General features: G+C 40.2%; 1 pseudogene; it reads left to right on the top strand.

Annotated features, from left to right (window-relative positions):
* The first annotated feature begins 1,824 nt into the window (after positions 1-1,824).
* Positions 1,825-26,790, top strand: LOC117510100 (annotated as a pseudogene).

The following is a 26,790-nucleotide window of genomic DNA, read 5'->3' as shown; positions in this document are numbered from 1 at the left end:
AAGTTGGTGAACGTATATGATGATCACCGTGAAGCTATGAGTAATGGCGTCCGTGTGGTGGCGTGCCGAAAATCGATCCTTCTCCATGAAATTACGTTATTCCGTTTGATGGCATTAATTTTGTCATATCATCATGAAAATTGATACACAGGTCAAGCATGACAACCTCTTACAGGTGATAAGGGTGTCGCCCATGGGCGGGGCAAAATGCCTCTATAGCGCCCCCCTAAAACTTTCAAAAACCCTCCCCAAGGGTTTTTTTTTTTTGCAATTGGGAGATGAAAATTGGTACACATGTGTGACTTGCATAGACATATAAAAAGTCTCTTCCACCATTTGTCTACTCCAAACAGGGAGTCTGCCATTTTAAAATTTCATGTCATTTTGGTGTGATTTCCACATGTTGTATTTCAATGAACTCCTCCTAGAGGTTTTGTCCAATGCACTTCAAATTTCTTTCACATCATCCAGAGACTATACTGATCGAAAGTTATCAAAAGCTTTTTTTCTATGTCAAAGGGTCTGGCTGCTATGGTGCCGCCATTCTGACCCTTCGCCATGGAACATCAACTGATGATAACTCCTTCATGTTTTGTCTGATTGACTTGAAACTTCACATGTGTGATGACGGTCGGCCCCTGAACAGAAACCTCGCTGGCCCGGGGAAGTGTGGTGCAGACACGAGGGCCCATATACGACTGCTTGCAGTCCTAGTTTTGTAAATTGTTTTCTCAATTGTGTTGGTAGCATGGCCCAAGCAGAGAGTCACCCCTTTGAGTCTGGTCTGCTTGAGGTTTCTTCCTCAAATCATCAGAGGGAGTTTTTCCTTACCACTGTCGCCTGTGTGCTTGCTCTGGGGGTTGGTAAGGTTAGACCTTACTTGTGTGAAGCATCTTGAGGCAACTTTGATGTGATTTGCACAATATATATGAAAATAAATTGAAATTGAAAAATATAATATCATAGTAAGCCCCTTCTGCTGCTCCCTTGTTTGCACTTGGAGTTGCCACAGCAAATCCAAGGTGGATCTGCATGTTGAATTGGCACAGGTTTTACACTGGATGCCCTTCCTGACGCCACTCCACATTACATGGAGAAATGTGGCAGGGGTGGGATTTCAACAGGGCAGCTTCCGCACTGAAACCAAGTGCATTAACCCCTTGTTCACCACTCCTGCATAATATGTAATATAATATAATTGCACCACAGGTAGATCAAGATATTCCTCTGACTGTGCAAACACCCAGTCTTCATTTACATGTGGATTAATATCAGGAAGGGCATCCAGTGAAAAAAACATGAACACGCAGGGGGCCCTATGGTGACCCAGAACAAAAACAGGTACAACCAAAAGAAGAAGAAAAAAAGTAAAAATATCCAACATTTGGAATTTGAAATTATAAAAGAGCCATGCTCAGTCTGTTGAGGCGACCATGGAAATATAGACCTCTTAATATAAAAATATAGGTATAATATAAATAATAATATAATATATTATATAATATATATATAGGTATAATATAAATAATAATATAATATAATATAAATCAAATATAGGTCTCTTTTTCCATGGAGGCGACAGTACAGTCGGTACGTTAGCACCCGCCTCCTCATATTTTTTGACCAATCAAACGACAAGATCACTCACGTCTACCCAGTCACAGTCAAGCCCTCCTGTTTTGTGGCCTATCGGTGGAGGGAAGCGGTAACTCCCCTTTTTGCAGGGTCCAGTTCTGACCAATCAGAGACGAGGCCGCCCGCACAGAGGCTGGGCGCGAGATTCGGCGGGCTGGACAAAAATCATAAACAGGAGTACAGTGGAGAGAGGCGCAGCTCGAACGGCCGGTACAATGTCACTCTGTTCAGCTTAATATCAGCTGTTCGCCCAGGAATATAGCTGTTTAATAAACAAGGCTTCGGGCACAGTCGCGTTTTATGTGTGAAGATGATATAGATGGTGAGTAAGACTTTCATAAAGGGAACGTGACGTCATGGATATTCAGAGAGTTCGCCTGCTAATTAGCCGAGCCACGCTAGCCAGATGCTGCAGAAGAAACCAGCAATAAGTGACAGGGATTTCTATGGATACACATCGATTCCTGTGGGATTTTAGTGCGCTTCCAAATACTGGTTCGTCGTTGAAAAGGACAAAGCAGCCTATCAGCTGTCATGGACAACGGGAAATCACTCAGGTAGGTGCCAGAAAGAACAACACACAACAGCCGAGCTTTGTTTCAGTTTAGGCATCAATCATCTGCCTGCACCTGCACCCAGTCACACTAGTAAGGCTCATCAGCTTACATGGTAATAGATGTGTAATAAGGGTAGAATATAAAGATGTCTCCAAAGAGAATTGTTGCATGTTTCAAACATGGTTCTACGATGTTACAATTTTTTTTTTTAAATAATAGAAACATGCAACTGCTCGTTTCTACTGTTTTGCACAGCAGGTAACCCATTATCAAGAATCTTCAGAAACACAGCAATGAAATGTGACAGGTCAGGGTTTGGCTGTTTCTTGAGGTGTCAACACAGGTTGACCTCATACAGCCCACAAACGAAGTGTTCTTCTGGCACTCCTGGTTGCTGAACACATTTGCACAGTGCCAATGTTAACTGTTGTGCTGCTAATGTAATCAGGCCTAGCGTAAATATATAGCCATGACAGGACTGAGACATATGTAAACAGTTTCCTGCACAGACATAATGTATACTAGTAAGTTCTTTTGGCTTCTCCCTTTTTTCACTTGGGATTGTCACAGCAAATGCGATATGGATCTGCAAGCTGATTTTGCACAAGTCTTATGCCAGATGCACTTCCTGAAGCAACCCCAGACCACATTATATGGAGAATGGGTATGGGTGGTCGTGAACTGGGAAGCTTCTGTTTTGGAAGCAAGTACATTAACCGTCTGCTTCCAAAACAGTATTGCTTAAAAATATAAAATAAAGGCATAAGAGGGCTGATGCTCTACATACCGTGATATTACTGCACAAGTAAATATACAAATGTCTGCAAAGGTGTTTTTGACTATGTATATATCTTCATTATAAAATCATTCATGCCAATCAGTCACAAGTATTTATAAGGTAGTGGGTGTTATGTGGTCCAGATCTGAGCTGCTGATCAGCTCTTGACTTTTTTGTACACAGCTTAATTATATTTTTCAATATTTTATTTATTTATTTATTTTCCCAGTTTTTCTAATACATTTGTTCCATATGTCTTGGGGGCGCTGGGGTCTATCCCAGTGGCCATTGGCCAAGAGGCAGGGGACAGGCCTCCACTCCATCGCAGGTCCATATTTCGACAGACAAACTCATTCACACCAACAGTATCTTTTGTCCAGTTATAATCTGCTTATTCATTTAATAATAATAGTGACAATAATAATAATAGTTTTTCACCAGTGATACTCATTCAGTGTGTCAGATTGGAGCACCCAATGAACATTATAATTACTTGCATTAATGTGTTGACAGAATTATTGTTATAATTATACATACATGCAACCTGCCACAGAGACATTTGTTTAGAAATGAAAGAAACTGACAAAAAAGGTTATTTTAAGTTAACATGTATCTCCAGCCACACCTGCTCTTATTATGCATGTGATATGATTGTTCCCTGCAGAAGCTCTGACATGTCCAGCAGGTGGCAGACAGGTCTATGGTACATTACTTATTGCAGTCTCTCCTCCACAACCAGAATGTGTCCCTGAGTTTATAGGGGTGGGTTTTATTTCACACTCCAAATATAGGACGTGAGAAATCACATTCTATATTTTACAATTTCACATAATTTTACATAAGCCAGTTGGCTTTGATGATGTATCAATATTGCAGAAAATCAATGTGACATTAAATAGTTTGTAACAGAGGTTGCCTGAGTGTTTTCATTTACAACTCTTTTTATTCCTAATATTTAATTTTAATGAGCAGACTCTTAAATGTTTCAAGTATATTTCAGAATTATATCCTACTTTTATTTTCAGGAGGAAAAAAATGTCATCCATTTTGGATGTAACATAAGAAATGTGGGAAAAGTGCAGCACTGTGAATACTTTATGGATGCACTCTATAAAGTATAGGTGTTGATAGGAGGAGGATGTGTGGGGGACTGCATTTTGACAGTGGGGCAAACAAAACTTCTTGCAGCTGACATCGACTTTTTGTTTTTTGTTGACATGTATTTTTATGTGGACAATCATGACCTTAGGCAGCACGGTGGCTTAGTGGTTAGCACTACTGCGTCACAGCGAGAACCTGTGTGCTGAGCTGTATGGAGCTGATGTTCTGCCCATGTTGGCATGGGTTCTGTCCTTCCACTTCCAAAGACATGCAGGTTAGGTGAATTGGTGACTCTGAATTGACTGTAGATGTGAATGAGAGTGTGAATGTGTTTGTCTGTCTATGTGTGTCAGCCTGGTTTTAGACTGGCGGCCTGTCCAGGGTGTACCCTGCCTCTGAACAAAAGACAGCTGGCATAGGCTCCAGCCCTTCTCCCATGACCCTTAATTGGACACCGTAGTCTCGTTTGAGGGTGGGCGTGGGCGAGGTGTTAAATGAAAGTGCGTATGATGCAAAAATTGTACTTCCGGGGACAGTCCCATTTTCATTATTCACATTAAATCTCGCACAACCTCTCTCATTTGCCTTGTCTTCCCTTTTCCACTGGAACTGAAAGAAACCTGTTTTTTTCAGGACTGCTTCTGCAATTGCAGCTGAAAACAAAACAGTACCCCATCTTTCCGTGTGAAATGATGCTGTGTTTGTGTTGCGCATTGGCAGGCTGTCCCTGGAATATCACTCAGGGGTTCAAATGAGACAGCGCTGCCCCATTGGAATAAGCGTGTTTAGAAAATGAATGAATTAATGTATTAAAACATTTTCTTCCAAATTCTGGCAAAGTCTAGGTCATGCCAGATCATATTACATATCATTGCTCTTCCCATTATTTTATGCATGCAGCTGATAAAATCTGCTTTTCTTTTACACCATTTCCACTGTCTTTGGCCTGTTCATTTTTAGCAAAGATGAAGATGAAGAGCTACACTCCACAGACCCAGAGAGTAAAGAAAAGAACAAAGATAAAAAGGTCCTGTGCAAAGTAAAGTGGTCCCGAGATGAGGTGAGTTTATCAGAGACAGATGTTGAGTCTACAGCAAAACACCACAGGTGGTTTGTACGGTTGAGAATCTGCTTTTCAGTGATGATTTATGTTATACAAAATGGCAAAAATCAATGCTGTTATTTTATTAAACAGTACATGAAAATTCAGTAAGGTATAGCTTATATAATATATTCCAATTCTAAGGTGGAACTATGCCAGTATACAAAGGTATATCTAAATATCTAAAAAGGAAGAGTAAAATAAGAGAGTAGAGCCACTTAGGTGCCTGGTCTTGAGAACCATGGATGGTAGGTTAAAAAGCTTTTTTATCCCATGGGAACTCTCCCTACCCACCCAAGCAGCCCAAGAAAAAGATATATATAATATAATAATAAGACATAAGAAGGATAAGACATCACAGGAGAAGGTTGTAGTAAAGGTAATTAGTATTAGAGCCCGACCGGTATGGATTTTTTGAGGCTGATGCTGATAACGATATTTGGATGAAAAAAAATGCAGATAATCGATAAATCGGTTGATTTGCCGATAGCCGATAAATCAGCCGATATTATTTTTTTAAATGAATAAAATGTTCTTTTTTGGACCCTTAACAAAAAAGGTATGAGCTAAAAGCTGAAGCTTTGTCCTCATATTGATTAACTTTATAACAGAGAAGAATTTTCAAGTTCAAAAACATGCAATTGGAGCAGTTAGGGGGCTATTCAAACGGGCCAACTAGTAAGGTATCACTCCTGAAAACGATCTTTGCCATATCACGTGAGGTAAATCTGCCCTACAATTGGATTTTGGAAAACCATGTGATGGAGAACCAATTCCGATTGGACACTCACATTGCGCACGTCATCACACATCTTCTATGAGGACTACCAAGATGGCCGATGGTGGATTGAAAGTCTGCGGAGTTAACTTTTCAGCAAAAATAAAAGTTTCTATCTCATATCATTAAAACGTTATTTACAATTTAGTAAAGCTTGGTCCCAGCCATCGTATACGACGGCATTAATAGCGAACCGTAGTATTTCCCAGAACCCTTCTGGATGACCAGTGAATCTGAATGTTTCAACCTCTTAGCAGTAAACGAAAGTTTTTCATGCTAGAAATAAGGTCTACACAATGTGGGCTTAATAAAAAGCGTGACTGATGCAATGAAGCACATCTGACACATTACTACATAAACTGAGTTAATCAAACTGAGTTGAACTGAAACGGGAGAAATGTGGGGTGACTGTAATCGCAAAGTTATTACAAACAACATCCTTAGAAACTTACTTATGCTTTTGTCAGCCAATCAGTGCAGTGTGGGGGGTGAACTACGGCCGGTGATTAACACATTTAAGCAGGGGTGTAAGCAACTCTCAGTTGAATGGAGTCAGAGCTCCATCTACTGGACAAACAGTGCAAGGACATTTTACATTGCCGACAAACATTATTTCAGTAACTGTTCTGTTTATGAGAAATTATCGGCGTTCTATCTGCAAAATTTCGGCCAATAGTGCGTACTTTGAAAAGGGCTTATATCGGCCGATATATCGGTCAGGCTCTAATTAGTATGTAGACTAGTAGAGAAATCAAATATAGTTAGTAGACTAAGCTGTAGAAGCAGAAGCTGTGAGTGTGTGAGTGTACTGGTATCTATCTAAACTAACTCTGTTAGCATACTATAGGAAAATAAAAAGTATAATCATTATGCTATCAAATGGAAACCTATGAACTTAGGTACTATATGTTCATGTCTTTAGAGGAACACATAAACTGATGACTCATTAAAAATCTACACCATGAGTGAACATTTAAAAAACCTATAAAATCTAATCTATCAGGTGCGTTCATGATCCGGAAACGGAAACTTTTGCAGATGATTTGAAGCCTTTCACATTTTTTTAAAAAGGTGATGTTGGTGACTTGAACGCTGACATCGTGACCTACCAGAACATCGACAAGCTTCCTGTTCAGTTTACATTCTAGTGTGACCGAGCCCATAGGAGGATTAAACACTAATTTAGTCTAATTCGTCTAATTAGTTTAATTAGGGGAAGGGGAGGTGAGGGTCGAGTGGTTAAGTGTTGGGCTTGAGACGAAAGGGTCATTGGTTCAAATCCCAGCCCAACTAAAATCACTGAGGGCCCTTGGGCAAGGTCCTTAATCCCTGGTGTGTAGTATGTACCTTGTATGGCAGCACCCTCACATTGGGGTGAATGTGAGGCATTATTGTAAAGCGCATTGAGTGTATGATGCAGATGGAAAAGCGCTATATAAACAAATGCAGTCCATTTACCATTTAAATAGAATTGTAAATGGTAAAAATAAGTTAGTTATGGTAGAAGAGCTAAATTAGCCGTGAATAAGCCAACCATACCCAGCAAGCTAACACGATAAACAAAAATGGTAATTAGTGTATAAAGTACAATAGCGTAGTTAAATCTACAGTAACAGTATTATCAAATACATATAAAATAAATGTGGGCAAAAGTATGAATTAATGTGGGTTGTCAAACACAAAAGAACCAACTATTTTGTAAGCTACGATGAACGTTGCTAAGGCCAGCTAGATAAGCTAACATTAGCTGTTAGGTATAACTAATTGTACCCCACTCCTCCAATATTTACTTAAATATAATAATATTAAAAAGGGGGGACAAGAAAAAGTAAAGCGTGTAGAAATGTATATGGAGACATAAGTACATATATTTGCAGAAAAGAGAAAAACCGCTGCTGTTTTAATCACCAAACCTGCAGCAGCCAGCTTTACACATCTTGATGTTTCTTCTTCTTCTGCTTATATTTTTAACACAGTGTTCAGTAGCTTAGCCCTCGTGTGGGAACACGTAATTACAGCTGATAAACCCAGTAACCACTTAAAGCATTAAACATTAAACTGGCATATATATATATATATATATATATATATATATATATATATATATATATATATATATATATATATATATATATATATATATATATATATATATATATAAATAATGGGGGTGAGGCAGCCTATTAGATAATTAATAGCTAATAGGCTAAGCTATAATTGTAGCAGTATAACTGTATAAACAAAGGCTCAGATATAATATGTTATAGGTTTTATCTAAGGTTTACCCTATTTGTTAGGTTATGTTAACTAATTTTTAATGGGAACCCCAAACTTAGATATTATTTCTTGATGTCTATTAGAAAATATTTTGAACTGAAGAACCAATTTGTTATACAGAAACCCTTGTTTAACTAATCTAGTAAGTTTATGGTGTCTCATGGAAAAACTTTGGTAATTATCACAGATGCAACCAATTCTGACTAATTGAGAGATGTAAACACCCTATGTAGGTTTACTTATGTTACTACTCATACAAGGAAATTTTACAATATAAAAGTTAAAATCATCCCGTTTGTCGAAAACGGCTGAGCTAAACTGTCTATCTATAATGCTCAACTGTATATCTAAGTATGAGTGTTTTTTTTTATTGTTTTCTGTAGTCTTTTTTATGCCTATGTAAACATAGGCAAATCTGACGAAAGTGCTTGATAGTGTCTCACATACACTCTCTTTCTCTTTTCTTAGGATGAGAAGCTTAAAAAACTTGTTGAGCAGCATGGAACTGATTCCTGGAAACTAATCTCTACCTATTTTCCAGTAGGTACATCATGTAAAAAATATGCCCATATTGCACAATGCTTGTCTAGGGTTTGGCAAACTCATAATTTGATATGCAAATACATTCATATATGTATTGTATTGCACTTTGTCCTCAATGCAAAATGGCAGCCTGAATGTTTTTGTTGCTGCTCTTTTTTTAGTCTGGTTGACACAACAACAGACAAGACTCTGTTGGTGTAGGAAGGAGGAAGGAATAAACAGTTGTGTACATGAAGCACAAACATATGGCTGTAAATACAGTAGTTATTGATATGATGTGAGTCAGGGACATTTAGGTTTGTTGTGAAATGTTTGGATTGATTGATAACTATTGTGTTTTCATATATTTTGGCTTTTAGCAAGGACAGTAGTTTTGTGGTAGTTGAACCCCATTCCACTAATGTGACAGTACCACTACCGGTGCCTGTTGCTTTTTTGGTCACTGGGGAAAAGCAAAAACAGTAATGCAAAAGCATGATTTTAAAAAGTGTTTTGAAGGCTCAGTCTTGTTAGATTTCTTTTTTGGGGTGAAGTAAAGGGTATGTATGGTGGAATACTGTAATAAGTATTAATTTGTTTAGGTGATCTGCAGACAATTGTAGACATAAGTTCAAGTGGGAGGGGGAAGTGTTCATTTTTTAAATACTTGAAAGACACTGGACTCATCGATAGGATTTAGTACTGCTATAACGCACTGATGCAGAAGGTGGCAGCAATGCAACAATAAGGATGCCGGCTGCTGTTATCTGCCATAGAAGAAGAGAGGTGCACTTGATTTGTTCACAGGGGTACGTTTAGATGAGGGGACGGATTTCAGCATTTACAAAATGCCACAAAGAAACAATTAAAATTAAACAAAAGTACTTAATTTACTCATATTTGCAGTCAGTCTGGGGAAATCGTGGGACACCCATTGATTGTTAAGTTAAGGCTAAGATAACATTAGCCGATGAAACTGGGGCACTAAACACCACAGAAGAAGACAGCCTGGGCTTGATTTTATTCACGGGCACGTTTGGAGAAGCAATACATTTCCAGAGCGGGCCAACCCAATAATGAAAATACAGATTTAAAAAAAAAATTCATAATCAATCAATCAATCAATTTTTTTTATATAGCGCCAAATCACAACAAACAGTTGCCCCAAGGCGCTTTATATTGTAAGGCAAGGCCATACAATAATTATGTAAAACCCCAACGGTCAAAACGACCCCCTGTGAGCAAGCACTTGGCTACAGTGGGAAGGAAAACTCCCTTTTAACAGGAAGAAACCTCCAGCAGAACCAGGCTCAGGGAGGGGCAGTCTTCTGCTGGGACTGGTTGGGGCTGAGGGAGAGAACCAGGAAAAAGACATGCTGTGGAGGGGAGCAGAGATCGATCACTAATGATTAAATGCAGAGTGGTGCATACAGAGCAAAAAGAGAAAGAAACAGTGCATCATGGGAACCCCCCAGCAGTCTACGTCTATAGCAGCATAACTAAGGGATGGTTCAGGGTCACCTGATCCAGCCCTAACTATAAGCTTTAGCAAAAAGGAAAGTTTTAAGCCTAATCTTAAAAGTAGAGAGGGTGTCTGTCTCCCTGATCTGAATTGGGAGCTGGTTCCACATTAATAACATCATTGTGCCATGCGCAAGCCATATCTGAAAACTGAGGCCGATCTGACAAACAGAGTGATATGTGAGCCACACACTCACGCTCACACGGACGTTTCTTACTTTCTAGACAGAGTTCTTAAGTCATAAGTACACCATCATGAGAAGCAGATTTAGTTAAAGCTGTCAGGAGTGAATGTAACTGAGGTGTTGCTTTTTGTGTCACTATGTCACAGGGGAGGACAGATGGCCAGTGTCAGCACCGCTGGCAGAAGGTGCTCAACCCAGATCTGGTGAAAGGACCCTGGACAAAAGAGGAGGATCAAAAGGTAAGAGGAGCTGAGAGTTTCCTGTGCTGGACAGGTGGAGAATAGCCTACACTAAAGGAAAGATCACATCCAAAAAGAAATAAAGGCCTTGTACATGGTGTATCTTTCCCCCCAGACTACCTGCACACATGCACGCTCTCACTTCCTGCCAAAACAGTGCTCTTGTTTGCCTTCTTTTTATTGTTTTTATTTTTATATTTCTGCAGAGTAAATGCTCCACTATGTCATCCCAAATAAAACACAGGGTTTGGAAGCAGCCTACTTCAGAGTCCTGCTTTGCACAGATGGCTATTATCTGTCTGAACTCAGGAATGAACAGTGCATTCCTGAAATGGAGAAAGATTCTTTGATAATGTCAAGAATGGTATTTCATTCCTCCCAAAACTTAGTTACATAACAGAAACAGCGACCTATCAATAGAAACATGAATTGCCATCAATGACATCACAACATTTTTTAGCTCTGACAGAAGCAGACAAATGTACTCTGGTGCTAAAAACAAACACTGACTCAGCTTTTGGACAGCAACCTGAAATAATAAGACATGGGATTTATACCACAAAACAGAGCTGTAATTAAAAGGAGTCATAGTTTTTGCCTTTTGAGTAAGCTAATATAAGTAACCAGGGGCCTCATGCACAAAGCGTGCTTACGCACAAAAACCTGGCGTCACCTGTTTCCACATCCACGTGCAAATGTATCAAATGTAACTTGAGTGTGGAAATGTGCGGTGCGTTACGCAAAAATCCAGGCTGGTGTATGCACGTTTCTACAGCTATTGTTCCACTGTGGACATGTAAAGGTGATGCTGGGAACTGTTAATAGTGTGAAAACAAGAAGTCAACAGAGTGATGTGCACTTCAGAGACACACTGATGAACATTTAACACACCCATGTGTTTGCAATTATATGGATGGATATAAAAGCATGTGCAAAGTGATGCATAAAATGGTACTAACAGTGGCTGCGTTAGCATTGTTAGACAACCTTGCAAATGATGCAATCCGACATGAGCGTGTATTTTGAGAATGCGAGGATTTACTTCCAAATGAGGATAATTGGCTCATAAACCATTACTCATTTTGTGACAGGAGCACGAAAAAAAAAAAAGTAAGACTGGGCTGACCAAATGTGCGTGAATTCATGCCTGCACACACTTTGATAGATCTGAATATATTTGTGCTTACACCAGATTCAGGGTTTTGGCATACGCCAACTTCTAGTAGAAAGTCAATGCAAGTTTTTGTATGTGAGGCCCCAGGTGTCTCAGAAACAAAGCCACTGAGGTGAAGAAGCCAGAATACAGGTATAGGCTCTAAGAAATTAACTGTGTCTGTGGGTGTTAATTTAAATGAGAAGAATATGGTGTTTGCCACTCCCCCCTCCCTAACAGGACTCCAATCCATCTCTCTGCCAAAGACTGTGTAGGCATGTTGCACAGACCAGACCAGCAAATTGTTCAACTTTGAGTTGATATAACTGTAAATATGGATGAAAAACAATTTTGCACAATGTGACTCCTTTAAATTAAGCCGATTGTGGTCTTATTCAGCCTTTTTTTTTACATGAAGGAGGGAACAGTTTATGGATTATCATGAAAAATCAATGGCTTGTTCACAATATCTTCTGTTTGCGTAGGTTATTGATTTGGTACACAAATATGGCCCCAAGCGCTGGTCAGTAATCGCTAAGCATCTCCAGGGAAGGATTGGAAAGCAGTGTCGTGAACGGTGGCACAACCACCTCAACCCAGAGGTGAAAAAGACTTCATGGACTCAGGAGGAAGATCGAATCATCTATGAGGCCCACAAACGGCTTGGTAACCGCTGGGCAGAGATCTCTAAGCTTCTTCCCGGACGGTAATGCAACATTACATACCTACAGATGGTCCTGTTAATGAAATGATTTCCTAACATGCTGCTTTCTCAATAGGACAGACAACTCCATCAAGAATCACTGGAACTCCACCATGAGGAGGAAAGTGGAGCACGAGGGCTACCTACAAGAAGGCTGCAAGACAGTTGCTCCCTCTCACATTGGAGGGAAGAAACGCCAGCAGAGACTGTGCACTCCCACACCACCAGAACTCCAGCACTGTGACCGCAGTCCCCTGTCTGTGCCAGGATCCAGCCAGGTCCACTTAACTCTCATGATCTCATAGTGGTTGAGTGCAAAACATTATATGTCTAACTTTAGCATACTGTCCCACAGCTGAAACAAAGGCATCCTTTGTATTAATGCTTCAAGCTGAGCCGAATCACTGTATTGACTATCACTTTTCAAATTACTGTTAGCTTATTTTATTTTAATAATTAACTTGACTCTTATGAAGAGAAATTCATCATAGGACATTCAGTCTCTAGCTTAAAATTTGTCACAGCAAAGAGAAAATGGAGACGTTTTGTTATGTGTCGACGCGAGTTGAGGAGCGGACCTGCGTCAGACAGAACCCAGCGCTAAAAATAACCAGAAAGCGGTTCCAACAACAGAAACAATTTATTTTTCACCTGTGCATAATAATGTGTACAAAACTAAAAGAACGTCCTTCTGGTGGAGTGACTGTTGGCACGCTCTTAAGCGCCCAAAAGGATAGAAGCCAGGCGTTCCTGGACCCACTACCACCAGACAAACACCCCCCAGGTGGACACGACAAACTGACTCTGTGAAGCAAAGAAGAGGTGAGGTAAGTCAGCAGTTACAACAATATCTTTCAAAAGACACACGCTATCAGCAACACATTCAGGTCTGTATTTTTTAACTTTATGCAAATGAGCAGCTTCTCACAACAAGTGGAGGATCACTTATCCTGCACGCCACAGCAGTGAGAAGCAAACTGCACAATTCTCATCACAATTCCAGTATACTGCGTAACAAAACACCAAGTTACTATCAACAATTAGTCGAACACTTAATCACCTTTAATGTGTGCTGACAACAAGTGTCCTCACCCTTCCTTGCTTCACGGGCTCGATGTGTCAAACTCAGGCGCGGTCCTCAGCGTCTCACAAACGGACATCACAAGGTCGAGTTCCCGGCAGTTCTGCTTGAATCACACATGATTTAAATGCAGAACGCCATCCAATTATCTGCTTCAGCTGAAAGTCTTTAAGGTTGCATGTGAGCACCAGTCACAGGTGCTACACATGATGTTGATGAGGATGAGGACTCTTCAGCCAGCACCTTCTCCACAGACAAATCAGTTTCCATGCCACCTGAAGAGCAAAGAAAAGAAAAGAACACCAAAACATCCAGCCACACCCCACAACACGTTTTACAGTATGAGCGTGTAGAACAGGAGCCACTGTTTGGACACAGTGCTGTGTCCCTCTTTTGTCTATAAAATAGATCAGAAAGAAGAACAAAAACCCTGTTCAGACCAAAGTGGCAGCATGAGCCACATTTTAAAAAATATGGGTGTATACACTGGTCCTGTTGCTAGTTTTAGGTGCATATTTAAGGAAAATTATTACCATTCATTAATAGATAAAGCGTGCACTCTCATTATGCTGCATGAGGGAAAAGTTCTCATGTCATTTTTCTTAATCTTGTTATCAAGTTCAAGCAGTATGTCTCAGAGCTGAATAATGTCCATGCACCGACTGCTGTGGTGTATATTTATTCATTAAGAAAATGATCCCTCAAGGCACATGTTTTTCTGTGATTTTTGTTAATCCAATTAATCAACATTTCAGTCCTATCTCATACAACAGCTGCAAAGTCAAACTGCAAAGATTATGAATCAACTATTACATTAATTGCCAACTATTTTGATAAACAGTTAATCATTTCGAGTCATCAAATTGTCTGATTTCAGCTTATATGAAAATATTTATTGTGGGTTTTTGTTTGTTTTTTGGTAGTTTTACTGTTTTGCTTATTGTACACCTGATCCCTTCAGATCTCAGAAGTCAAGGAACAACTGCTCTGTGACAAGAAGCTGAATATTTAGGGTCATGGACAAAATAAGACATTTGAGGGCATCATCTTGGGGTTTGGAAAACACTGATCCGGCATTTTATGGACCAAACAACTAATCAGTAATAAAAATAATGGCTAGTTGCTGTCCTGAAATAAAGATGGACTCATTTTTCCACCATTTTTATTTTAAATCTTTTAACCTATCTCTTCTGCCATAATTAATCTACTGTTGACAAAAATCAGCATGTGGTCCTAATTAAAATTCTAGCAACCCTTCAAATAGAATTAGAAAGTACCTGAAGGATCAACATAATGCTTTGATTTTCAGAAATGACTGGTTTGGAATTTGTGTTCATTCAGATTTACTTGAGATTCTCTGTGCTTTAGATTGGAGGATATCCATATGATTCTCACAGTGGACAGCTGATAGACAGTCTAACCGATGCTTCAGACTTCACACCGGTGAGTTTGCCTTTCGGTCCATGCATGTGGAAAAGCAAACTTATCACTTTCCCTATGTTTGCACTGTTTCTGTCATCATATAGTTGTTCTTTTGAATGCTAACGCTGGACTTCAAATCAAATTGTTGAATGTCCTGTTATTTTCATCTAACTTTCAACTGCAGATAATTGTTTCTTAAATATTTCTGTGTCGTTACCTTGCTGTTACCTTTTTGTTGTCTCCTGTATTTCCTAAATTTCTTAACTTCTTCCTTTCCTCCTATCCTCTCATCCTCTCCTCCCTGACGTTTGTTTATTCCAGCCATCCTGCCTGGATGATCCTGACAGAGAACAAAGAATTAAGGAGCTTGAGCTGCTGCTTATGTCAGCAGAGAATGAAGTCCAGCGACAAGTGCAGTGCAGAGGTCCTTGTGTTAAGAACACACTCCGAATGTGTGTTAACATCCTTAGTCAGCGTAGACTGCGTGTTTTTATCTTAACTACACTGTAAAAAGTTTGCAAATGTCATTTTAAATGTAAAATAATCTTTAATTTGAATGAAGACTTTCAAACTTATGATGAATCAAAGAGATGAAAAGCAAGGATTTTCTTGAAACCAAGTGTTTTATTTATTCGGGTGGTGAGATCTTCTGTTATCTGGCTAGATAGCAGATGTGGACACAAATACTGACGCTTGTTCCCAGAAAACTCCAAAGTCTCATCTCTTTTGTAGGCATTTGTATTGTTTTAAATAAAACAATATGTGAGATGATTTGTGTAGAAAGGTGGTAGTATACTTCAAAAGATGTGAGACAAATGTACACAATAAAGAGGTAAATGGATGCATTTTATATAGTGCCTTTTCTATCTGATGCAGATACTCAAAGAGCTTTACAATTATGCTTGATATTAACCCATTCACACACGCACACATACTCACACACACCAATGTCAAGGTGCTGTCATGCGAGGCACCCAGCTGCACACCAGGAGCAACTTGCAGAATTAAGATTTAGTCGCTAATTCACTTCTCCAACTGGTCTCCAACAGTCAGGCCTAGTGAGATAAGACCCTAAAGACTCTGGTCAAGGGACCTGGTCTGGGGATTGAAACTGAGGATCATCTGGTCACAAGCCCACCTTAACCTTAGATCATCAGGACCCGCAATAACAGTATAACATGTTAAAAATGACTAAGCACAGAATGATGTAGTACTGGAAAATACATCACAGATCCACAAACAGTGGTTAAAGGAGACCTGCATTGAAAAAAATGCAGTCAGATTTTTTGAACAAAAAATTACTTACATTTACACATGAGATCTGCAAGCCCAGATCTGTCATTCAACGAAGAAATCTTCATTTGAAAATGACAAATTTTACAGCTAACATTTAGCCCTCCGCAAATTGTCCCTCTCATCATGGACACTGCCGAGACGTCAGGGACAAGCCCCTCTCCCAGCATGCATTGCGCCAATTGTATTTTGTGGATTTACGTCAGTTTGCATCTGCACCTTTTTCTTGTCTTATACGGAAGGATCTACTTTTTTTAAAACTTCATATTGTCTGCGTGCACGTTTGGTGAGTACATATTTCTTTTATTTGTGCTTGAAAATTATTTTGGGGGACTTTTTCATACGCCCGTTTGATTGAGTGGTTGTTGCAATGAAAATCTACTGTCTTTCGCCTCCGGTACCATCGCGGGATATTGGAGGCGAGACCCGCAAAGAATCCCAGTCATTAAAAATATATAAACCTCTCTCAGCGTCCATGGAGCTCTGGGGCTCCGATTGCCGAGACGTGCGGTGCTGTGGATTTTGCCGCAAGAAGTCTGTCCTTGCGAGCAACAGGTGTACCGGCCGCTTCGCATTAAAACAGCGAGCGTAGCGGAGGCAGAGAGCGGGAGAGGAAGAACGCCGCCCGCTGTCGATGTCGTTGCTGATCTGAGCAACAGAGCTGTATCTCATATCATTGCAGCTTATTTTGGATGTTGAAACCAGGAAGTGTATAAGTAACATTACTAACAGATAAAATCAATTTCAATGCGGGATCGGACTGAAGGCGGGAGCTTGTCCCTGAAGTCATGGAAATGATACGGCTGTACAAAACTGTTTTCACAGAGTGCCTAAATTTTAGCTGCAAATTTGTCATTTTTAAATGAAGATTTCTCTGCTGAATTACAAATTTGGGCTTACAGATTTACTTTACTGAATTCACAAGGGTCTTATAAATACATATCAGCTATTTCTTTCTGAAATCTGACCACATTTATTTCAATGCAGGTCTACTTTAAGAGAAAGATTGGTGTTGATGGTGGTTATAGTATATTTTATTTTGCAATGAAACAAAAAACAAACAGGTAAAGATAGATTTTTTTTCTTTGTCTTCCTCTGATGTGTGTGACTAATCTACAGATACTGTCCTGTGAGCGTAACATTGTTTGTTAATTCTCATGTTGGCAGGCGAGCAGTGTGGTACCCCCTGTTAGCCATGGAAGCACTCAAAGAATATTTGCACACTGGCCCTTCAGTGATGGCGATATTGTGACCAAATCTCAGCTGGGGGTTGAAATCAAAAGTTGAAAATGGAAACAAAGATGAGCTTTGGACCCTACACAAAAAACAGCAAACTAATGTGAATCACTTGGAATCAGTTGGATTCAAGAACATTCTACATCTTTGAAGTGTACTGGAGCCTTATAGGACTTTGATCAAATGACTTTTTGCAGTGTATACCGAATGGCGGACATGTATGCGTGCCTGTAGCTTGATTTGCTGTAGTGTTGCTGTGGTAACTAGCTTCCCATCTTGCTGCTCATTCTGACTGGCCTGAAGCTGTGCTTGTATAGCCCTGCCCCATTACGTCATTCCAAACATGAACTTACTGTTATTCTGAGCAGTTCTTGCACCAGTATAGACACTCAGCCAACAGTTTGGATTTTAACCAAGCTATCTTCTCTTTTTCTCCTTTTCTGTCCCCTCCAACACTGTTTTGGCATCTCATTCATTCCATTCATTTAATAGCTTGTTCTTTAGTCAGTGACTTGGTTTATAAAGGTTAAGTAATTGGGCTGATGTGTGTATTATCACCAGTGTGTTTTCCAGATATCATGACCTTTACTTCAGTAGAGGTCAAAATGACACAAATTTGTGAAACCACATCCCTACCCCCTCCACATTCTGCGAATCCCATGCCATCAAATCACTGAAAATGCTACAGTCTGATACCAGTTTTCTTTTAATCCTGCCCTTTAGAGCTTGGAACAGTACACAGCTTGGTCAAGACAACATGTCAGATGACACAATAACTACGAAGTGGCAGCAGTGTAGAGAAGCAGGGACGTGAAAGCCCCCTGGAGGGGCTCTGGGATCTGGAGGACCTCCAGCACAGCTCACCATCTCACCCAGCAAGTTTATGGCTGACGAGGCCGGCACTGTGCTGTCAACCTTACATACCATACCAGTAGTTTGGCTGAAAGCATGGAGCTCATGGATTCAGTGAGTATGAGAAAATGGTTCCAATAACAAAATAATTTTCAGTAAGAACTTGTGTCATGAATGTGTTGAAGACCTACTGGAGATGTGTTCTGTTCTGCAGGACCCAGTTATATGGAGCAAGGTGGCCAGTTTTGATATATCAAAGACAGCAACACCCTCCAAGAACATCCAGGGAGGCTACACCACACTTCTTCCAGAGCGGACAATGAGCAATCCAATGGTTTACTCCGTAAACACCCCACCTACCATTTCTGGTTGTGACAAGAACTCCCATTTGGTCTGTGCGGTGTGTCCTCCCTGACTACTATCAATTCATCCAAAACCACACAGGCATTGATTGGGAGGAGGAGGAAGATGAGAACTGAAAGGGTTGAACCGTCCCCTTTGTCTGACAGGACATACTCATCCTTCTTAGAAAATGTTTCTGAGTCACGAAGAAAACCCCCAAAGTCCCTGCCATTTACCCCATCGCGAGTAAATGAAGTTATTTTTTTCCACACCTAGTAATCCAGTACACTTTTTTAAATTTATTTTTTGTTCATGTGGGTCATGTGCTTTGTGTTTCTGGCTTCTACAGTTCTGCAACATGTCTGCAACTGAACATCTGAATCTTGATAACCCCACCCTAACTTCAACTCCTGTATGCGGCCAAAGATGTCTCCTCTATACGCCGCTCCAAAAAGAAACCACACCGAAGCACCAGAAAGAGAATGATGGGTAAATATGTATTGGATAACACATTTGGTAGCCATGATTGTGTTACATGATTGACCTGCATGAATTTTCTTTTCAAATATTGCATTGTTTATATTCATAGTTGGTAAAAGAGAAATATAAGAAATGGCAAATGATAGCATTCGTATTAAAATGTGAGCAATACATTTAATATTTACAAAGCACTGCATATAACACATACAGATAAATAGGAAAAAACAATCAATTAAAATTTAAGTTCTTGGTAATTTGTTGTAAAGAGTTTACCAGAAATAGAATCATTACGTCAACAGATTGTTTGGCAGGAAAGAAGTTTTACAGTACTGCGTATTTTTTCTTTCTAGTTCTCGAACTCCTAAATTACGCAAAACTGTCACGATTCCGACCCGAGGACACCAACTCCCTTCAAAAATGCGTTGGCTGCTCAGGAGAAAATGCATGGGCCCCTTAAGATGGAGGTAAATGATCAACAATATTACATAGTTTTTATGCACAGTTGTGGTCAGACGTTTACATATACTGAACACTGACATAAATGTCATGGCAATACTGGGCTTTCCAAGATATCTGTGTACTGTTATTTTTCTGGTGCTGAATCACAGTATTACATCTTCCAGTCTATCACATGTTATTTCCAGCCAAAGCCGGTACCGTTTCCAGCTGTGGGGATCACCTGTGAAGGATTTGTTTGGGCTTCTACACTGTTTCATGCTTCCATGGACTGGGTGTTGGGTAGGGTTGTTGAAAGCAGCAGCTTTGATGCCTATGGTTGAAAGTTTTACTGACTTGATGTCACAGATGATGCTGTGATCTTTGGGGAATCAGTGGATACCCAGATTGCATTACTTGAGAGGTGGACTGTCTGGGTTTGCAGTTGTCATAAATCTCAGCACAATTCTAATACAGTTTGCCCTACCACCTCAACGTTTCACTTCATTTTGCACATTCACATGAATATGTAAACTGAAGGGAAACCACACAGTGGTAAAATGCAAAGACAGAGTATTAGAACTGGCCGCAAGATTAAGACACAGGTTTATAATATCTTCCTAATCTCGATTTGCAGAAGTGACATTTATGCCTTAGGATCTTCAGCCTTTGAGATTGAGAGATGCCTACAAATAGCTTGTGGAGTCATGAGGTCACTGGACACAGGTATTTGGCAATACTGATAAATTTGCAGGAGAACAAAGGTCCAAATCCTAGTGCTGTCTTAGGGCCTTGTCCCACTGCCGTTTAGGAGGATTTGCGCATGAAATGAGGAGACAAAAGCTGAGCATCCGCAACAAAGGTGGGTGGGCGGAAATGACAAATGTCCCGGGGTGGATCAGTGAATACATGAGGAAGAAAAGCGGCTATAACAGGGAACAGAAGTGAAGGCGACCGCGGAGGCGCCCCCATGAGGGGCACAGCGGCCGTGATGCACTCGCTGCATCTGTGCCCACTCTGTCTGCATGCGCGACACACCATTTGTGACCGTGATGTGGCCGTGCTGGGCACGTGTCATATCTGTTTTGCATGCTGTCCCGGTCCACCGCCAAGCCTTGCCAACCCGTCGGTTGCGGATATAAGCGGATGACAGGGGATATGTGGCGCGTTGGTTGTGTATGTCCTGCGTATGTCTTCAGTATGTGTTCAGGCAGTGATGCGGATCTCATCCGCAGCAGGATTTTGAGCCGCTCAAAAATCCTGGCTGCGGACATGCGTGCCTCTGCGGATGATCACGGACGTGTTCGGATGGCGGCCGACTCATACAGGAATGTTACATGGTTATTGCGGTTGTTTGGCGGATGTGGGACACTTTTGTGCGCATTCCATCCGCAAATCCTCCTAAACGCCAGTGGGACAGGGCCCTTACTGTGTGATTGTGTGACTTGGATGCTAACTGTTGACCTAAGGTGACAACTGCATGTCTTTGGTACTCGTCTCTTTGGACGATCCCTAGGCACTGCTTTGACTTTGTGTCAAATGAACCTTTACTTAGGGAGACTCAGGTGAGCAGTATTGCTTGCATCCTGAGTTAATGTCAGATACAATATTTTGGCCATGTAATACACTTCTGTGGCCATGATCCAGCATTGCAAGTGTTTGCATGGGTGGTTATCATCCAGGACTTATGGTGGTTAGGTAGTGTGGTGGATATGGCGACGTGTGTCACAAGCTTATGTTCCCTCACCTGAACTGACCTGGATTGTAATGACGCAGATGAAATGTCTTCATTTCAGGTAGCCCAAAATAAATTGTAACTTTTTTGTGTAGTTTATGTGGGACAGTCATTCTACCCCCAGATAAAGAACAGTGAAAACATCCCTGAAAGCCCAATACTGCCAAGATATTCATGCTGACTGCATGTTAACGTCTATCCAAAACAGTATATTTGCCTGCCTGTTTTTCAGCCCCAGCCACTGGCATTTCTAGAAGAAGACATTCGGAAGTTCTAAAGCAGGAGACTGGAGCTGACATTTCAACAAAACAGACATCCTGACTGATTACAGAGCATGGAAGCATAATGTATGTGTCACATATACATAGTCTTCTTTTTCCCCTTTGATAAATAACTAACACTACAGACATACTGATGTACAGAATATTGAGCTGAATTATCCTTGTGAACAGTATTTGTAGTTAATTCCTGGATTTTGGATTTCAGATGGATGGTTCAGCTCCGGAAAAGTACGAAAGTCTCTTGTGCTTGATCCTTGGGAGAAGATTGCCTCAACATCCATTTTTTCCAAGAGCAGCTTAACAATGCACAAGTAAGTCTCTCTGGGGCGTTTGTTCAAAATTAGTAGTTGAGAATCCTGCAGTTTTGATAGGAAAACAAGACTGTACTGTCTCAGTTCCAAAACAAAAGAATTGTTCAGGCTACATGTAATCAGAAAATAGCATGACTGGCACCTTTGTGATTTTCCTGGTTGAGCTTTTTGAATATTTAAAATAAGCATTTTTTTTTTTTTTTTTTTTTTTTAAGCTGGCCTACACTACTATATATATTAATTTAGCATCACTTTTACTGACCGTCACACTGCAGGTACCAGAGGAAAGTCTACTGGCGACGTCTTCCCTGATTCCAGAGCAGAAGGAGTGCCCTTTGATCTCTGAGACAGAAGATTCCTTATTACTTCCGATTCATCACTTTGCTAGCTCACATATGAAGAAGTCACCTGCTTCACGCAAAGCACCAAAACTCAGCTCTGGACAGGTAGCCTACATGGGGATCAGTTTTTAAACAGGGATGTACAACCCCTGGCAAAAATTATGGAATCACCGGCCTCAGAGGATGTTCATTCAGTTGTTTAATTTTGTAGAAAAAAGCAGATCACAGAATGACACAAAACTAAAGTCATTTTCAAATGGCAACTTCTGGCTTTAAGAAACACTATAAGAAATCAAGAAAAAAAGATTGTGGCAGTCAGTAACGGTTACTTTTTTAGACCAAGCAGAGGAAAAAAAATATGGACATCACTCAATTCTGAGGAAAAAATTATGGAATCACCCTGTAAAATTTTTCATCCTCCCAAATTAACACCGCATCAAATCAGATCTGCTCATTGACATGACCCTATGTGTCCTTTTTGCAAAGGAATGTTTTTGCCGTTTTTGCTCTATGGCAAGATGCATTATCATCTTGAAAAATGATTTCATCATCCCCAAACATCTTTCAATGTCCAAAATATCAGCATCAACTTGTGCATTATTGATGATGTAATGACAGCCATCTCCCCAGTGCCTTTTACCTGACATGCAGCCCCATATCATCAATCGACTGTGGAAATTACATGTCTCTTCAGGCAGTCATCTTTATAAATCCTCATTGGAACGGCACCAACAAAAGTTCCAGCATCATCACCTTGCCCAATGCAGAGTCGAGATTCATCACTGAATATGACTTTCATCCAGTCATCCACAGTCCACATTTGCTTTTCCTTAGCCCATTGTAACCTTGTTTTTTCTGTTTAGGTGTTAATGATGGCTTCGTTTAGCTTTTCTGTATGTAAACCCCATTTCCTTTAGGCGGTTTCTTACAGTTCGGTCACAGACGTTGGACTCCCAGTTTCCTCCCATTCGTTCCTCATTGTTTTGTTGTACATTTTCGATTTTTGAGACATATTGCTTTACGTTTTCTGTCTTGATGCTTTGATGTCTTCCTTGGTCTACCAGTATGTTTGCCTTTAACAACCTTCCCATGTTGTTTGTATTTGGTCCAGAGTTTAGATACAGCTGACTGTGACCAACCAACATCTTTTGCAACATTGCGTGATGATTTACTCTCTTTAAGAGTTTGATAATCCTCTCCTTTGTTTCAATTGACATCTCTCGTGTTGGAGCCATGATTCATGTCAGTCCACTTGGTGCAACAGCTCTCCAAGGTGTGTCACTCTTTTTAGATGCAGACTAATGAGCAGATCTGATATGATGCAGGTGTTAGTTTTGGGGATGAAAATTTACAGGGGTGATTCCATAATTTTTTTCCTCAGAAATTGAGTGATTCCATATTTTTTCCTCTGCTTGGTCTAAAAAAGTAACTGTTACTGACTGCCACAATCTTTTTTTCTTGATTTCTTATAGTGTTTCTTAAAGCCAGAAAGTTGCCATTTGAAATTACTTTAGTTTTGTGTCATGTCTGTGATCTGCTTTTTTTCTACAAATTAAACAACTGAATGAACATCCTCCGATGCGGTGATTCCATAATTTTTGCCAGGGGTTGTATTATGGAAATCCAGTTTTTAGAGCTTCTTACTTTAAGGGGAACTAAGTCACTTTTTGAACTTAATTTTAAAGTTTGGGAGTAAGTGTAGTTGTTAAAATATAGAATGTAATGCAAATGTACCTTTGGCCATATGAGCATGTAATCACAGAGAGAGTGCAGAAAAAAAAATGTGACCTTTTGACTCCTTAGAATAGGTTAAAGTTAGCCATCTTTGAACTTGTCCAAGGTCTGTGTCACAAGAATGTTCCCCGTGAATTTGAAGACCCTGGCAGTAATAGGAATGGACGAATGCTGAGCATGGGCGGCCGGACGGACGCAAAGTCTTCACAATACCCAATGGTCATATTCCGGCCTTGGGTAATGACTTGTTTTAGGGAGAATGGGGCTGTCTCTCCCCATCAGGGGTCTCGAACCAGAGTACCAGCCTTTCAACTTCAGAGACACCGACCCGGTGTCACGTGAATGAGAATCTTGGTTCTTGTGAGAAACAGCCTGCTTTACTGCACTACAACAATACATACACCACGGCCCCCTGTTGAGGCACTGGCGAGCTAGTGGCTATAAGAACAAGGCAACGGCTTTATTTCTTACGTTCATAATCATGACAGAGCCAGTGAAAAAGCAAAAAAAAAAAAAAAAACATAAATAAATAAAAATGTTATCGGAGGATGCAAGAAAAAAAACAGCATGACAGAACGAGCGGTCATACACTGGTCAACCTCAGCTGGGCTTTCTTTGGAATAGCAGAGCTGAAAGATACAGAACAGAGATTAGCTCAAGCAGATCTCTTTTTTGCTCTCTTCTCACTCTTTCTGCCCCTGTTGCATGCGCAGTCTCTCTTTTTGCCTGTTTCTCATTCTCTGCCCCGCCCTTCTATCTCTTTGCCTGTCTCCTGTGTGATCTCATTTCATTTCAATGAAGCTTTATTGAAATGGGAAACATACCGTATGTTTACATTGTCAAAGCAAGTGTTACAGAGAACAACAATAAAAACAATAAAAATTAAGAAGATACACATACAGTTAACAATATTGTACAATAAATAAAGTGTAAACAGGAGATGAGGGATTGAAATAATAGTAAAAATTGTGCTTTTGGTGTAAAAATATACTATTCTATAAAATGTGTATATTATACTATTATACATAGATAAATTGACATAGCAGTTCAATCTCCTGTTTTGGAATTTTCCAGATTTCTTTTTCTGGATTGTACCTTTCCTGACACAGTTCCATGGATTATGTTAAAAACAAATGCCTTGTCCCCACGAGGTGAACTACCCCTTTAGATGACCTCCACTGCACAACTGCATGTGCATCTCTCTACCCGGACTTTTACACCTCACCCGTCGAGTTGAGCTGCCTCTCTTTACCGCGCAACTGCACATGCGCATCTCAACGTCGAGATGAGCTCCCAGTCATCTAACGACAGTATTCTGCTTTAATGACAGCGTGTACATGCAAGTCTTTACTTTTTAATTGAAAAGACACTTATTACTGTATTTATTTTAAGTAAAGACAAAACTTATGTGTGTTTCTTCGGTGGGGGAGCTCATCTCGACGGGACACCTCACCCGTCGAGATGAGCTTCCCCACCAAAGAAAACTAGATTTAGATTAGATTTAGATTTAGGTTAGATTTTTCATTGAGTTCTTGTTAACAGGATCTCTGGTGGCCTAAGTAGCTGTGAATGTTTTTGTCTTTCTATTACATGCCTTTTACCATTTTCCAGCACAATTAAAGGTCTAATGTGTGTCTTCAGCTCTATGATGCTAATGCTGGCATATGTAACATAGCAGTGCTGTTCAAACCCCTCATGGCATGCTGGGAGTTTGAGTTTCACAGTGTGTCATGGCCTGTTATCCCTGCAACTTTGTGAAACAAGGTTCAAAATTCAGTTTGTTTCCCCACAAAAAAGTGAATTTTGGTCATACTGGCAATATAAGATTGTAAATTCTTCATTTCAATACTATGGAATAAAATTGTAGTGGTGCCACAGAAAATAATTTTTATGACTTCACTGGTTAAAACTGTAAATGGACTGCACCTTTAACACAACTGATGTTTATCCTAGCTTGCCAAGAAGGTGCATGCAGTGATCCCTTTAAAACCCCAAAGCATTTTAACACAGGAAGTCTTCAGAAGTGAAACTGTGTGTAACAAGATAACGGTCTGTAGAAATCATTGGTCACATTCTCTGCAGGTGCATGACTGGGAAGCAGTGATTTACGGGAAAACAGCAGACCAGCTGATCATGACAGAACAGGCCCGACAGTACCTGAACCCCTGCACAACCTCTGGTTCCACCCCAAGGGCCCTTGTGCTTTAAAACCGTCCCTTTGCTGCGAGGTCAACACTACTATTCCACCTGTCCAACAACTAAAACCTCCACTGAATCATGTAAGAGACAATCCAGTGAAGACAAATTATTTTAATTCAAAGCAGAAATGCACTGCCAAGGAGTTTCTTGATTTCAACATGCTTTTATGTCACTGCCCAAGCTGATTTCTTGTTTACAAGCATTCTCTGTTTTGTTGGTATTTTCTGACACACACATACACAACCAGCCTCCACAGGACGTTTTGAACACTAATGACAAGGCTAAATAATTTTTCTGCACTAGTTGATAACATTAAAACTACCTGCACCTACAGTCGCCTGCAGAAACAAAGTTTTATTGCTAGCAGAGACTGTTTCTGAGTTTTATATTGTTAATATATTCCTATAAATGACTAAAGACATTGTATGATATAATGCTACTCATTGTGTATCTCCTCCAGCTTGTTCCGCTGCACTGCCGCTTTGCTGTTATCATGT

This window comes from Thalassophryne amazonica, chromosome 1 (assembly GCF_902500255.1).
Source record: "Thalassophryne amazonica chromosome 1, fThaAma1.1, whole genome shotgun sequence".
Lineage (NCBI taxonomy): Eukaryota > Metazoa > Chordata > Actinopteri > Batrachoidiformes > Batrachoididae > Thalassophryne > Thalassophryne amazonica.
This window is presented reverse-complemented; position numbering and strand designations above follow the sequence as displayed.